Source organism: Clytia hemisphaerica, unplaced genomic scaffold (assembly GCF_902728285.1).
Source record: "Clytia hemisphaerica strain Z4C2 unplaced genomic scaffold, Clytia hemisphaerica genome assembly, whole genome shotgun sequence".
Classification (NCBI taxonomy): Eukaryota; Metazoa; Cnidaria; class Hydrozoa; order Leptothecata; family Clytiidae; genus Clytia; species Clytia hemisphaerica.
The window spans coordinates 502,687-520,160 of NW_027104274.1; the positions used below are offsets into that span (position 1 = coordinate 502,687).

Genomic DNA, 17,474 nt, shown 5'->3' on the forward strand with positions numbered 1-17,474 from the left:
TATCATGCGCTCATAATGTCTTTCCCCTCCAGAAAACTTGCAAGTAAAATCGCTGATGGAGTCCAAAACTTATTCCAACAAGTGACAAGTATTCATATACCCGTGTATATAGCCATCAGATGAATGAGATGTAATAACACGAATATCGGAAATGTGACCCTCGTGAACTTACTATAATCATTGACCTAACTCAACATACAGTAAAAGAAGAAAATTGAAATGGAAATAGTTCTTTCCTATACCGCTGACCAAACTACCTCAAATATAGGAACCTTGGAGCTCGCTAAGATAAGAGCTGAATCCCTGGTTTGAGGCGACGACGCCTTAACCACTCGTCAATCGATCAAAAACTTCGTACCAATGTCGAACAACTGAGGTATCTAGAAGTAACATACTCCATCTATCATCTATCTACTTCAGAGAACAATAAGCGTATCAGCTCACAATTCCTTATTTCTAAAATTCAAAGAATCTATGCATACATTCAAACATAGACAGACTTGCATTAAAAATGTCATCAAACAATCAATCTAGATCAATCTTACTGATAGAACATCAATCGAAAATGGATTTAGCATGAGATGAAAAGTTGAGAGTTGTAGCTTAAATTCATCACTGAAATTTAATTTATCACGGCAAAGTAAAAGAATATCGGTGTTAGCAAACCAAAAAGTCAGTTTCTTTTCAAACAGTAGAATTTGCAAAATGAACCTTCACCATGTCAGCACTTTCTATCACAAAACTAATCCAAACCATAAACTATTCAAATTCATCACATCATCAAGCTCATTAAGAAAATTCTAATCACGTCATCACGTAACTCCTAACACGAACGAAAGTAATATTCGTAGGTTTAAAAAAAAAATTTCTTTAAAATCGTTAAAAATCAAAATTCAAATTGAATACATGAAGTGAAAAACGAATTAGAATCATAATCCTTCTAAGGCGTCAATCAAATAAGCAACTCATTCTTTACCAAGCCGAACAACCAAAATAAATTATTGCTAGCCTTAGAAAGGAGTCTCAGAAAATTATAGAAATCACCCATTAGATCATCCCATCAAAGTAAGACTTAGGATATGACACCGTTTGAAAACAGTTTTGATTTTTCATTCCATTAGTAAGACCAACAACAATTTTGTTTATTTTAAAAACATTGAGATTTATTTTCAGAATTTTTTTGCTTTGACGCCTTTTAAATTTCTTCATCACTGACGCGAAAATAGATCTCATGGAGTGACGTTTTTTTTGCTCAGTTTACTTTTAAAGTTTGTTATAGTAATGGTGTAAGAAATCTAACGGACAATTGGGTCGAACGAAAAGAATTTTTGACCCAATCCCATTTCTAAGCTAACTCTTGTATAGAGAAGGAATCAAAGAAATGCTAATCTCGAACCTTAGTATAGGCTGCTCATAGCTATTGGGTAACGATACCAAGTCACAAGAGAAAGACAAATTGAATCATGTTTCTTAGAAATGTAGATAACAGCGATTCTTATAAAAAGTTATGAAGAACGAAAAAATTTGAAGTGCAATCGACAAAAATAGTGAAACTTGAACTTTTCGTTGAAAGAACTGGAAAGAACGGACGAATTCCGTCACTGCTATGATGCACTCAAGGTTGAATTTCATCTTATTTTGATCATGTGATCAATATTATGGGCAATCTAAAGTCGTTTAGCTGGGTGACGTCACTTTGTCCTTATACTGGAACGACCCCCTAATTTTATCGACCACTCTCTGGCACACATTTCGATCTTGTTATCAAATACAATGGGCGAAAAAAAATAAACCACGAAATAAAAAACTACAATCTGTGACTAAATATTGTGGCAAGAATTCCCCCCCCCCTAGTATCAATGTTGATGGGTAGAAAGGCTGTCACCATGCTCAGAAAAAGCTCGCATCAACACTGATATTAGGAGGGGGAATGGATTTTTCAAGAAATTGCCACATATTTTGTCACTGATTGTAGTCTACCAAGTTTGTTATTCAATCGACATTTCTGCAATGAACTCACTTATGTAATTTTGGCTGAATAAAACATACCCTTAAGATAAGTGATACTTGTAGCGTCGTTTCAAACCTCATTGACGTATGGATTCAATAACAATGAATGAAATCACCTCGCTCTGGCAAACTCTAAGGCGGGAAAATTTCCATGATATTTGAAAGTAAATCGGAAAATCAATGAATCCTTCCGACCTATTCGATCTATGTCGGGAATTACTTTCATGAAAACGGGTTGTTTTCTTAATTATTTTTCGGATTATCTTTTATATTGTTTTACGTTTACTTCAAATTGTCAGCTGGTCATGGTTTCTTACTTTCCCATTTCCGAAAACCGGATAAAATTTTGAATTAAACGTGATATCAGTATCAAGATTTTCACTCTTTTGTTCTCGAAAAGAATTTCTGCTCAATGACACTCCACTTGATTCTGTGCACGTATACAAGGGCCCAAAGTTTACTTAAATATTTGTCATAGATTTAATGCTTTCATAATAAAGTGCTGATCCCTGCATTTTGGGAAACCGTACCAAGAGTTTCAGGAAATTAGGTCAAAGGTAAAAGGTCTTGACGCAATAACACTTACTTTAGAAATTGACATGTCACTGTATTGTCCCTATGACGTCATTTTCGTCATCATTTTGACTGCGTGTTTAAACGGCAGACCTCTACGAGAGTTAATACTGAAAAATAAAAATATTTCTAGTTAGAGTTCTTGTATCAAATTGTTTGATTGCATCACACACGGTTTTGAAACAACGATGAGATTTTGTTAAGCTAAACATTAAGCAATACAGGAATTGCGTCTACAAGTTCTTCGCTTTTCTAAAATGATTCATTATCTGAGAAATATTCACACTAACTCTTACGCAGCCTGTGAGAATTTTTTGGCTAGCAAGAATAAAATGAAAAGGCTAAAATATTGATGAGAATCGACAATTATTTTTACGACGGGATATAGTAACCATAAGGTTAGGTTAGCTTTCTGAAATTACACGCTTTTTTTTTAAGAATATCTTCTATAAGAATATCAGGGTGAAAATTGGCCAAATCGTAAGAATACCCTAAGAATACCCTCTAGGGTGAATTTCACAGAATTTGATAAAAATACAGTTATTTTGTATTTGGTTAACAGAAAAAACTGCTTCCTTTGCTAGAGATAGATTTAAGCTTCGAGGCAGAAATGTAATTTTAACCCAAATGTTCATTCAAAAGTCATAAACTCTCAAATTGATCATTTTTCATATTTGTAAAAAAGTCAAGTCTAAAAAAGTACTCGAAGTAAGAATAGGTTAAGAATATTTCACCCTCAATTTTGGCACTTTCTGAAGAATACTTGACCCTCATCCAAAGTACACTATTCTTATAAAAAAAAAAAGCGTTTATGGAGCAAATTTCAAAAAAAAAGATAAATTTAATTCGTTTTTCAGACTTTTTTCAAATATCCCACATGACACTGATAGAAGCTATTTTCTAGGGAAATCTAATTATTTTTATTTGATCGTAATTTTTCAAACTAAACATTGTGTCTAGAGGTTTTTGATATGGTTTTGGAAAAGAAAAAATGGGAAAGTTGGGTTGCTTAGGAGTTGCATTGTACTGCATTGCCAAGCTTGATCTTTTTTCTTCAAATTGATCCTGACTCCAGGGGGGATACTTAGGCAAAATGGGTGCTGGGTATGTGCGGACGGTAAGGGTAGGTTTTTTCACCTTTCAAAGTCTCTCTAAGGGTCGGAAAAATGAGGAATTTTTAAATTAGTCTCTCTAAGAGTCGGAAATTTCACGATTTTAGGAAATTCTTTTGATTTCAAGAGAAAAAATTGTAAAAAAGTCTCAAAAATCGAAGAAATTTTTCCAAAATAGTCTCTCTAAGGGTCACCTATTTTCAGGAAAAATAAGTCTCTCTAAAGGTCGGCTATCGGAGGTTTCGTCCGCACATACCCCTAATCCGCCAACCCTATTCCTGATTAGCCTGCATGACCTTTTAAAAGGGTTTGTAGAATTTTTTGTTATCTCTTTGATGTTTTCCATCCAGTTATGCAGAACGGAGACAGATACACATTTTTTTATAAGCAACTCCATTTTTCGGGTCAGGGCTAGGGTTGCTTAGCATTCTAGCTCATTTTTTGAAAAAATTGCTTTGACCACGTCTGATGTTATACCATACCATTTATGCTAATTGGGTCAAGGGCTATCGTTTGCCATGCTTAGGTGATTATATAAAAAGCTTTTACTTAACGAGATAGTGAAAGAGGCTAATTTCAGGGCTTGATTCTTAGCAACCTGGTTGCTTATAAGAAATGTGTAATTTGGTTATGAGAGCAGAGTAAGATGCGGATAGAATCGGCGATGATCTATTATATAAGATTGCACTGGAGCTTGATAAGTGATATAGAGCACTAAAAACAGTCTATCTAATGCATGTACCACGTTCCGTGGAGGTTGATCTTCGGAGAAGGTAGACTGGAGTCGTTTTGCGTGTAATACAGTAGTATAGGCGTTATATGATAATACGATTATTGTTACGGGATTTAGTTTGTATAAATTAAAACTTGTTCCCTCTATTACTTTTTGCTTTATTTCTCCTATGTCTGAATTAGTCGTCTAGCTTGCTAGACTACGGAGAAGACAAAATATGAAAAAAAAAATTAAAACGGGACCCCAGAATAAAACTCATTATTCCACCACCGCTAGTTACTGTATATTTGATGAAACGTTTTTAATGAAATGTTTCTTTCACGCGTAAAAGAAAACAGTTGGGAAAAAATGGGGATATTTTGCAAGTTACTGTGAAATCTTATGGTAAAAGTTTCTAAAATTACACAGTTTGAGGGGAAAAATTAATCACTTAAATATTAAACAAGATCCAAAAGTTTTAACAAAACAAAGTCAAATTAACGAGAATTAATATAATGAAAATGGAAAAAAAGTCCCCCATGTGATCTAAAATAACAACAAGAACCACCATACAGTAAACAAAAATGATATTTTTCACCAAAGTTTATATGAAAATATGAAGATTTCGTCTAATTAATCGTAAGATATTGTTTTAGGTTCTCAGTGATAAAGAAATAGGACACAGTGGTTTTGATTTTTAACAAAATTACGCAAACATAGCCGATCAATGTGCCTATGAGAAGAAATATTTGACCATGTCGTGCAGGTGTATCAATAAAATAGAAATAGATATCATTTTACTAATTCTTAGCAGAAAAATCTGATTTCTTATTCAGATTTCACTTATCTTTTTTATATGGTGGAAAGAATAATATTTTAATATTTGGACTTGAGGGGAAAATGGTTTTAAGCTTGAAGGTTAGATAGATTTCAAAAAAAATTTAAACCTTTAAAAATATTTTAAAATTAGGAAACACACTCCGGCGGAATTGTGTTGTCTTATTTGTGCTTTCTAACTTTCTGGTAACGAGATTGAGGTACATGTCTTTTTTATAAGAACATCCAAAATTTTTGAAAATTTCGGATATTCATAACTTTTTCAGATTTAAGCCTAAAAATGTTTTCAACATGTTCTTATTTTCGCTATTTTATGGGTATTTCTATGCGTTTGTCTCAGAAATCGAGTGTTTTAGAGTCCCCAAAGCCTTAAAATGTTCTTGATTTGTTCTTAACATTTTGGCCATCGAAGCCTTGTGTTCTTATATAGTTTGTTCTTATAAAAAAAGTGTATATGTTTATTTGAAAGTGAATATGAACAGGAAAGCCACAACAGAACCTACGCCCACCGTATTGGCGTAACCACCCTTTCTTATAACTTAAGGGCTCTGACCATAGTTAATTTTTCATAATTGCCGTGTTTAAAATGTGTTTTCTGACTGATGTAAGCAGCAAAACTATGGCATGTTATATATTTTCTGTTACTCCAACTATTCCTGAATCTGAAAATTCAAAAATTGCATTGAAAAAATTTGATGAAGAAGAAAATGAAGACTTTTGCGAGGAAGAGTATTTCAACTTTGGAGAGCTTAGTTTCGGCGAAGAAAAAACATTTTGAAAAAACTTTCGCAGTAGATGATGTATCTTTTACCGAACAATATAAATTTTTGCGGAAAATCTTTGTAAATGCTTCTTTGTCTCGAAATCTTCAAAATAGTGTTTTTTCATCAATTTTTAATCTGGATTTTGCTTAAAAAACAGTCATAACTTTTGACACATCTTTTTAGAAAAATTTTCCGCAAAATTTAAAATACTTCAATTCTTTGCGGACAGTTTGAAAAAAGTTCGAAACAAAAAGGTTAATTACCCATTAAAACTTAGCACTTTTTATAAAAGGAGGTGATGTAACATATTATCAACGTCTTTTTAAAGTTCATAACGTCATTTTTGCAATTAAGTTTTTAATTACTCTTAAGGGGTTTGATTAAAAAGCAATATATAAAGGCAATTCTTTGTTAAAAATGTTAAAGAATCTAAAACATAACTTTTATTTTCAGATACTAAAATCAATTTTCTGACTATGGTCAGAGCCCTTAACCAGAGGTTTATGGCTAGCGGAGGCGTAGAATCGTGTTTTTTTTTCAAAAACAATTGGACGAAAATTTTGAACGAAATTCTCGAAATTAGGTTAACTGAAAATGACGGAAAATTGGACAGTTTTAGTCTTAGAAAATGCATTCAATCAGATTGTTTAAATGTATTTTTATCCCCAAACAAAATTGATCATCACAAACAATGGACATGAATGACCAGGCAGTTGTAATCTATAAAATCGATCATTCAATTAGTTGAAATATCGGAATTTTTTCTGAAAAAACCTCCCATCTTTTACAGTCCTTGGTGTTCTTGCCCACAACAACTTACATTACACGCTTTTTCTTTTATAAGAATAGTGTACTTTGGATGAGGGTCAAGTATTCTTAAGAAATTGTCAAAATTGAGGGTGAAATATTCTTAACGTATTCTTACTTTTTAGACTTGACTTTTTTACAAACATGAGAAAATATCAATTTGAGAGTTTTGGACTTTTGAGTGAACATTTGGATTAAAATTACATTTCTTCCTCAAAACTTCAATTTATCTCTAGCATAGGAAGCAGTTTTTTCTGTTAACCAAATAAAAATGACTGTATTCTTATCAAATTCTGTGAAATTCACCCTAGAGGGTATTCTTAGGGTATTCTTACGGTTTGGTTAACTTTCATCCTGATATTCTATAGAAGATATTCTAATGAAAACAACTTTACTAGTTGACACGGTACAATTGTGAGCGCTGTCGAATCATGAAAAAGCGAACAAAGAGACTGAGCACCAGTGAAAAACATAACTTGATCAACAGATAATGGATATCTATTGCGATAGTCTGATTCTCAGACCTATACTTCACTATAGAAACAGAGGATGAAATAATTCATCGAAAGCATTTAGTACTTTAAACTTCTTTCAATAAGAATTTGACCCATCCAAGAAAGATTTTTTCCCTTACAAATAACATTTTGAAAGAGCTTATGAATATATTTCAATTAATGCTTGACCTTTAAATTTTGGCAGCCAAGGTGGTCTTTCAAACGAGCAGGTCAAAACAGGAAGCCTTGAAAAGTAGTTTTTCGCTCAAACACTTATTACATAAGCTTTGAAATAGGGACTACAAAACTCATAGTTTCCTTAGGAATGACGCATGCATAACATCTGCTCATGTTTTTGGGAAGTCTAGAAAGGTATAAAAGTCCCTAAAGCAAGAGAGCTTTGGTTTCCTTATGACAGAGACTAGACAGAGTCCAATGCGGTAGGTTTCGAACTTCTGATTCATTAAAATATTCTTCTTTTAGCACTATAAAACAACAACAAATCAACGCAGAAGGACAGTATATTGCTCGAACGTTAACTTGATAAGATGAATATATCAAAACCACCGAATATTCCAGAATGCTACATAGGATTATTCGAGACATTGGACCTCACAGGCATGCCACCGCCAGTTTCCGCCGTCTTGGCGCCAATATCAGCGACCAACAAAACTATGGGGCCACAACCATCATCAAAAAGTGACAACGACTTGAATAATGATACTTTCGCTTTCATTATCGGTCCTTGCTTTGTCGTATTTATCATTTTCTGGAACGTTCTATTAATATGTGGACTTGTTAAAACTCCAGCACGAGAAAGCATCAGTTTGACTAAAAAACTTTTCATCTATCATTCATGTACTGATCTCATTGCTGGTCTTATAGTTGTACCCATTCAAATCGCAATGCATTTTGGTCATGGCTACACGTGTTGGTACATGAGCTTTGCATTAATGATGACGTCATTCTCACAATGCTCAAGCGCGAGTACATTGACCAGTATTTCAATCCTGCGTTTTCTGTCAATCAAAAAACCATTATCATCCATTTCGTCAAGGAAAGTCTACTTGTTCCTGTTATTCCAACTGGCAGTTAACATCATTATAGCTGTCCATACTTTCTCTGTGTATTTTCAGCGTTCAACAGCTTACACACTATCCGTCAATTTCTTCATATTATTTTCCTGCTTATTGACATATTGTGTGGTTCTTGTCATTGTCAACATCAAATCTTCACTACTCCTCAAACAAATCGCCCTAATGAGATCCAGCCCTTACGATTCCCAAGACAACGTTATGCACTTGAAGGTTATATCTACACTACACATTATCACTTTTTGTTTCGTCGTTTGTCTCATGCCTTATGCATTTTACGCACTTTTCCTTGGGGCTTACTTACAACGTGGAGATGCAAGACTGGCTAATTATTTTGGATACTTAAAAAACTTTATGCCTTTCCATATATTGTATTTACTAAACAGTGGCCTCACTGCCGCAGTATATGTCATCAAAATGGGCGTGGCCAAACAGCTCTGGCAAAGGCGGACCAATGCACCATTGGAAGGAACTTCGAGTGATTACAGTTCAACAACATTCGCCAATCAAAATATTCCACTTAGTGTTATTTCCACTAAGAATTTACAAGACACATCTTCCAAGCTAAACAATGCAAGCAACTTGTAAGAAATAAGATTCCAGTTACATTATGCCACCGTCATTTCTATTTTGTGCTTAGTTGTAGGAGGGGGTCACTTTCCAATTTTTCGGAAAAAATCACCCCAATAGCATTTTACAAAACCTTCATTTTCCTAGGGGTTTTGGGGAAAATCACCCCAAAATCACTTAATAATGAGCCCCCCCATTTAATGGATTTTTTCCCAGAGTACGAGCCCCCTGCTTATTCCACCCCCCTACAATTAAGCACCGAAGAGGTGAATGGAAGACCAGCAAAAACATTGCTTAATCAAGATCAAGTGAAGGTCAAAAAATGATTATTCTATTACTAAAAGTCCTTATTAAAACTCTTCAACCCTAACAACGGTTAAATCTACCAGTCATCACAAGACCTAAACCACAATTGGAACACCAACAGCCAAATCATCTAGCAAAATTGGAAAACTATCTAAATAGCTTCTAGATACAATCAACGTCGTGAAAATATTTTCAGGAGGACCGAAACACTATCATAGAATTTTCATGTAAGACACACTACAGTCGGCACCGAAATATATTGGCAATTTTGGATATTTTAACCTTTTTTAGAATTTAAAGATCGGGCGAGAATTGCAGTTTCAGTACTTCCACTTTGTTTCATTGGATTTTTGTAAATATGTAAAAATTTATTTATTGTACTATGACAATGTAAAACTCATTACAGCTTTTAAAACTACGAGCAAAAACAATTTTTATTCACCTAAAGGTAAAACCATCCTAGCTAGCACAAAGAGCCTAAACGATTTGTTTTTCTGACAACGCGCGATGAATTTTGGAACGATCCAGCTGGGATTGTCTCTATATTTCTCCTAGTACTTCCTCAATTTTTAATATAATGCTTACACTATATCAAGATCAATATCAAGTCTCATACCTTTGGGAAATACAGGATAAAGCCAATATATAAGATGAAAAAATAATATACCAAAAGTCAAATCAGTTTGATTAAACGTGTAATCAAGGTTTGAAGCGCAGTCAATGAAATGTTGAGAAGTTTCACTGCAACGTTGCTCTCAGTTTCTCATCCTGAGACGCACTACTAGCTTCGTGGGTAATTTAAACTATTTTTAGTTTTGTCGTACTTTTCGAATAAGATGTATTTAGAATCTATGTCTCGATTAAACAGCAAGAGGTTCATTTTCTTTCATTTAAGGTCACTCACTATCTTCATTTTCTCATAGTTTCTAAATCTCAAAATATTTTGTCACGAAATTGTAGGGATAGACGTTCTATTAGGGGGCAATGTTTTTAAAATGTTTTTGAAATGTTTTTATTTTCAGCATTTAGATAGTAGTTAAGTGTAATTAAGAACTTCCACTTCTAGAGCTTGCCAAGTCTTAAAATGTTCATAATTTTTTATTTGTCTCAAAGCCTTAAATTCTTGTGATACTTTGTTCTTGTGAAAAAATGTGTATTAATCGTACATGGTTGCAGATTCAATCGAAAATACCTCATTGAGCTTATTAATAAATGAAATCAATGGTCAAAGGTCATTTTCTCAAGGTAAACAGACAGAATAAAAAGGTCATAACAAAGTCTTTTATTTCGAACTACACTGAGCAGAAACGTAAACACTCTATTTGTACAATAGAAAGCATCACAGGGTGCTAAACGTAAAGATTTAATGACCAGAAGCAGAGATTGATGTAAATAAGACATAGACATTAGTAGCGTGGTGGGTTGACCAAAAATTGTGAGGCAGTTGTTGAAAGTTGGGATTTTAGCGCCAAAAAATAACGCAGGCGAAACGAGTACGGAAATATTTTGGGACTGAAAACTGCTAATTCTAAGGTGTAAAAAAAAGCAAAGGGGAGCCGAAATTAATAATCAAATGCGCCTTTTTGCGCCCCTTGTCTTTCGGTGCACCTCCTTAAAAAAATTGGGTGCTAGGGGGGGGGAGGCAGTTGCCCTTTGAAATTTGGAGCATGTTGAATCAAATGAAGTAGACCAGAGTAGACATATGCTAATGTTTGAAATAAAACCTGCATTTATGTAGAAGGGTATTTTTAATTCTTTTTTCCGCTTTTTTCCCGATGCAAATTTAAGGGTATTTAGTAATTAGTTAGTGAAACATTAAAAGCCATAACATGTGCAACCAAATAAAAAAAGAACAGCTTTTTTTGAAAAATTTTCAAAATTGCCACTAAATTGGAATCACGTTGCCTGAGAATTTCGAGTTATTTGAATTGAAATCTATATAACTTGAATCACACTTAAATCGGATAGTAACGGAATTTTATTTAAAAGAAATACCTAAAACCATAGCAAAAGCCTTCAATAGAAAATAAAAGTATAGACCAAAGTATGTTTGAAATGTTTTATTATTTAACTTCAAAATCTATTTTTTAATTGGCTCATATAAATTGACATAGGTATTTGAATGGGGGTATTAAGTTGACAAAAATACCTACTTAACTACTGGCAAAAATGAAAAATATTTTTGCAACTAGGCGAGTCTAGGTTTGTAATGAGAAATTCTATAGAAATAATAATTGATCGGCGGGAGAATTTTGAGATAGGTAAGTTTTATGAGTGTCTTACCAGAGGTACACATATTCTTATATAAGAATATAGCATAGACTCAAATGATTAAGACAGAACATCACAAGAGCATTCTAAAGATTTTGCGAGATCTACAACATTCAATTTCTAAGAGAAAATACAACAAAATATTAACAAAATAAGTTCCCCGACGTTTTTTCGGCTTAAAGCATTAAAAGGCTTGAAAATGAAATATAAAATTCTTATAATAAGGAAAATCTTTCGTGGAGTATTGAATTGAAAAGAAATAAATGAATACCTTAAGCCTCCTTTATGTGAGTGAGTCAGTTACAATCAATGCATCTTTCTAGACGGTACTTTATTTCATCGAGAAAGATTGATTTGAATTTTTCACCAGAAATTCTTGCAACAATTTCAACATTATGTGATTTTTTAGAGAAAGAAAGTAGATCATGATTAAGTACGAGGGTATCATAAATCATGAATATACACTATGTGATAGTGAATCAAGGTTTGATTAACAAAATTACCCAAAGAAAACTGTGTACAAAACTTCAGAATGCTGCAAGAGCAATCCTCTTCAAAATATTGAAATAAGTTGTAACAAAGACATCTTGTTACATAAAGTCTCCATAATCAGAATACACACAGGGAGGATGATAATTAGTGTTAAGGAAATTTCGAGTTATGAAGTAAGGTTTTCAAGGCATTGTTGTTAACTGATGGGAACTAGAAAACTTATTCGAGTTAAGGTGATATTCGAGTATAGAAGTTTGAATTATGAAGATTCAGCTGTAATAACATACCGGATGCACCACAAGAAGTTTCTCTCTTTAAAGTGAATTTTTTTAGATCTAAAATTTTTGAAAGAACCAATCCTTTTTCATTGGAAAGAAGAAAAACAAACTTTTGCTGGGTCAGTTATTAAATTTGGTGTTTAGATCAAAAGTTATGCTCAGTTTAATAAAAAAGTTACTTTCAGAAAGTGCTCATATACGGATATGCTTCAATCTAAAGACGAATACTCTCGGGTACCTAATAGCCGTCCCCCCCGCTAATTAATTTTTCGAAAATTTTCCACCCAGGACATTCTTATTCCAACCCCCCCGCTTATTTATTTTTGGGAAAATGTTTCTGAAAGCTCCCTCTCTTTTGTCCTAATTCTGCTGTATTAGCCTCCATTTCAAAAGTTTTCCACCCAGGACATTTTTATTCCAACCCTCCCGCTTATTAAGTTTTGAAATTTTTTCCAACCCCCCCCGCTTATTCCAAACCCCCCGGCTATTAGGTACCCGAGAGTAGGAGGTACCATTTGTGTATGGGTATTTCAATTGTCTAAGGAACCCTCCTGGCAAACAACAAAAAGACACCAAAAAAATACAGTTGCGCAAGTCATAGAATTGCAACTTTTTGATAAAATTGTTGGAACCGAAAATTTTATCCAACATTTTTATTAGATTGACGTCGCTTTCATATTATGCTTCCAATGGTTTGAGGCATTTGCGTAATCATGTTGAATGAAAATCTTTGACGTTTTTGCACAAATTACTTTTCATGCAACTTTTCGAAATTTTCCACGTGACTTTCATCCAAGATTTCGTCCAACAAAGAATTTGAAATGTTGGATCAAATGTTGGATGTATTTGCGCATGTCTTTAAACATAGGCTGAGGACCTAATGCAATCTGGAGTATTAGACATTCAGGTAGAGGGTTATGATCTCATCATAGTATAGATTTAGATTTTATAAATATTTATCTCTTCAGAAGGATGATTATGATAGGCCATGTGGTGTTAACACCCCCTGGATAGGCGAAGCAATAGTTAAAAGCAGTGATTAACTTTAGCCTTAGCAGTGTCAAGTTCATTGAATTTCGATTTTATCTCAGCTGAGCTTTTGTCGAGGTTAAATCAATCGACAACTTCTCAAGGGTCAAGTTAACAAAACAGAAAGGGGCGTTCTTTCTTAAAACCATTTGATTTTTCTAACGAACGGCTTTCAAAATTCTCAAATTCAAAAAATATCAATGGTTCGGCAAACTCTAACCCCGAGTATTTGGCTCTTTTTTCTACGAGCGGCTTTTCGTCAGACCAATAGGGCCCAGGCAGGAACACCTGCTCTAAAATTTGTAGTTTTGGTAAAAGAATTCACCCATTTCACAATATTATTATTGTTCGCTTTTTTTTGGAAAAAATTTGTGGGATTTCAGTTTTCTAGACACCCTGAATATCATTTTACCTGGGGCGAGCCTGAAAAGATTTTAACTATCAGTAGCATGATTTATTTGCCGGCTACTTTTAGTATGACCCTCAAAATAGCCTCTGTGGGTTTCATACGTGATTTTTAAGGGCTACTCCGTAATAAGCACGAAAATTAAAGAGAAACTCGCGTGACAGATAAGCATAAAAAGGCGTAATAGTACATGATTAGAAATGAAATATGGATAAAATGTCTTTACGACATCCATCCAATGTTTTTAATTTTATTTTCAAACCAAATCGCGTGAGGCAGATTTCCCATTCATAGGGCTCAATGGCAAAGGTTAAGTTTAAGGTTATCCAAGAAGACCCTATAAAAGCTAACTTCTTGCAAAACGAACAATTTTCCAAATGAAGTACTTGAATTCGTAGTTGGGAAAGATATAGCTAGATTTGAGAAAGTTGGCTCATTTCTTTTAAGCGTTGTATCATATCATTGAATAAAAATTTGAGTACTCTTTGAGATTAAAAGAGAAAAATTTGAATTTACCCTGAAGTAAATCAGAAGAGTGGCGTGCATTCTAACTGGTCACCATTTTGGTAATTCGTTTCCAAAATTTTATTCAAGTCGTTTTCACAAGATAATTTTAATCAAAACTTAATGTGATTTGAACATTGTATTCGAGTGATTCGATTGAAATAAGATTTCAAAATTTTAAGATACTAAATTAAGGTACTAAATTGGTTCTTATATTTTTGACATTATATTTAAATGTGAAAATTGCTTTTTAGTTTTTAGTTTTAATATGGCGTCCAAAGGCCATATTTTTATGTATGTTAAAGGTATTTGTAGTATAAGGTTTGAAAAAGGTGGAGCTTATTTGACCAAAAGTATTAATTACGACTAATTGAGTCTCTCGGGTTTGATAAGTAAAGCCCGTCAATCTGTCAATCTGAGGGTTGAAATATAATAGCTCAAGGGATCGAATGGTGACCCTCAGCAAACATGTTTGGTAACATTTGATACATACAAGCTTTAGTTTTTGTCTTCCATTGGTTTTTTTATTGGGTATCTAACACAGTAGAAATTTAAAGAGCATTTGAAATTATGAAACCTCGAGCAACGGCATGGTGGGTTTAGGCCATCGAGTTTCAAGCCCGAAGGGCTAGAGGCGAGCCTTCTGGATGGGAAATGAAACCAATTATTTCCTATCTAGAATGCCCGCGTGAAGTTTTTACACAAACGCCGGATTGAAACTAAAATCTATCACTAGATTTCAAAAAACTGTAGTCCTCCAAAACAAAGGAACCGCTAGATACAATCCGTCGTCATGATTACGGCGTCCCATGTGCGTTTTGAATGGGAAATAAGTGGCTTCAATTTATCTTGCCTGAGAAGGGTTAAAGATTCGCCTCTAGCCCTTCGGACTTGAAACTCAATAGTTTAGGCTCTTCAGCTGGGTACCGCATTTACAACAAAATTATCGTCTGTTTATAGATTTTCGTGGTGTAAACTTGAAATAAAATTGTTCTTTTTCTTTCTCAGGAAAAAAAAGTAAAAATTACAAGACTATACACTATCATCCGATGATTGAATGTTTTTTTTTTTTTTGAAGAGAGAGACGAATGAGGGAGGATCAAAAAAGGAAAAACAAGGCTTGATCATACAAAATCCTTTACAATCTCTCAATGGTGTTGACACACATCACTTTATCCAAACAGATAATCTCTCATCATCCAAAGAATCAAGAAGAAAAACAAGCCAAACGTTTAAATCCCGTTTAGACTCCTATTTCTATATTGTTTTATTAATCCGAGACAAAAACATTAAAAAAAAAGTGATTGTATAGGATAAAAATCATGTTGAAATCAGCACAAAGTTTAGCTATCGGAGTAGCTGGAGCAACCGGCGCTGGTGGAAAGGGGAAACACAAGCGTGCGCAATCTAAAAGATCCATCACTAGGCAACCGACCACAAAACAAATCAATGCTTTGATTGAACAGAACAACATGTCGAGCACGGGCGGTGCCACCCAAGCCGGCGGACCACCGCCCATGGATTTCCAGAATAGCACTTACACTTTCGGAGGTGTGACATATCAATATCAAGGTGGACCCAAACCTGATTATAAGAATAACAAGAAAAATGGGAAAGATTTCGATCCTTTTTACGACCGTGGTAAATTACGCACCAAACGTGTCAAGAATAATATGGGAACGGAAGAATTTGAGCGACGTTCCAGTGCCGTGCATGGAATGCTGAAGTGCATTGCAGCACCGGTGTTGAATAAAGAAGTCGCGCCTGCATTTAGGTACAAGAGCACCAAATTGTTTGAATTAGCTTTGGAATGCTACAATCGAAGAGGTGTAGCTGATATACACGAGGAGAAAGAAAATTATAAACATGACGAGGACCCTGTCTCGTGGACATGTCGTTGGCACTGGTTGACCAAAGGACGCGTCAGGGCCGGACAACAATTATGCATCCAGTGTCGTGATTTAGGCAAACCAAGAGGTTTTATGGAACAGTATTATTTGAATAGTGTTGAGATTGCACGCTCAAGAACAATTTTATGTCAAAACTGCATGAGTTTGAAGTTGCGAAAAGAAGTGGGAGAAAACGAGGAGAAAATTTGCCAAGAATTAATGAGACTTCGAAAGAAACAAAACCTAATCAATAGTTGATTATTTAATAAGTCCAAATAAAAGTGAAATCAAAACATTGCTTGAAACTTTTTTACTCATACGATATATGAGATCGCAGTGATGGAAAACATTCAAATATGGACCAATGAAAATCAATGTGGTTTATCAAGAACTGTAAACCATCAAGATTAAATACAATCCCAAAATTTCCAGAAAATCAGCCCTGAAGAATGTCATGGTTATTTTCCAATTAAAATATAAAATTTTATTGTGTACGAAAACCGCGAAGAATGACTAACTGTAATAGAATCCATAAAAGATGAATCATTTGTAAATATTTGAGCTGGGTTGTATGGTAGTAGACGTTTCTTTTTATAATAACGTACAAAGTTTTCAAAGCTTTTGGATGTGAATGTGCTTGACTTTTTGAGTTTTAAACCTAATAATATACTTTAAATCTTCTTATTTTCAACATTTTGTGAGTATACCCCCTACTCTACATCCAACAAGTTTAAAATCAAGATTTTGAAGATTTTTCAAATCGATATTTGTGCAATTTCCTAAGAAATCGGGTGTATTGGAGTCTACATAGCCTTAAAATGTTCTTATCTTGTTCTTAATATTTTGGCCATGAAAGCCCCATATAGATTATAAAAAACCGTACATTGTATAAAATTCGACTAGCCGGAATATTTTACAAAAACTCCATCATTTCTTATCAAAGTCTCAGTTTGAAATATTTTTAACCATGTTATTCCCTCAAGCCGTAAGGTACGGGTAGTAAATTTTATGGCAAAAATAAAATCAAGAAAAAGTTGCAATTTACCTTTTGATCTTTGTGTCCATAGTCAGATACATTTCCCTTTGAATTGAAAACCAGCAGCAACTTTTCCTTCTGGAACTGATCAATATGTTTTTTACCGTTGCGGTATTTTTCCTCTTTTTTCATTTTAAAACTTTCATTTTTGTCTGAAACAAAATACAAAAAGTACATGAAAGTTATATCAATTTGCAAAGTGTAGGTACGTTTGACACAATTGCAAGCAAGCTTTTACTCATAAGCTTTTCATACTAATTCAGAAGATAAATAACAATTAAATTTTTTAT

General features: G+C 34.0%; 1 long non-coding RNA gene across 1 annotated transcript; it reads right to left on the bottom strand.

The window, feature by feature from the left end:
- Positions 1–2,112: 2,112 nt before the first annotated feature.
- On the bottom strand, positions 2,113–17,287 carry LOC136816745 (uncharacterized). The gene is made up of 3 exons (XR_010847978.1): positions 17,194–17,287; positions 2,597–2,693; positions 2,113–2,142 (listed from the first exon to the last, which is right to left on the bottom strand). It is a non-coding gene; the product is annotated as an uncharacterized lncRNA (long non-coding RNA).
- Between the last annotated feature and the right edge of the window lie 187 nt (positions 17,288–17,474).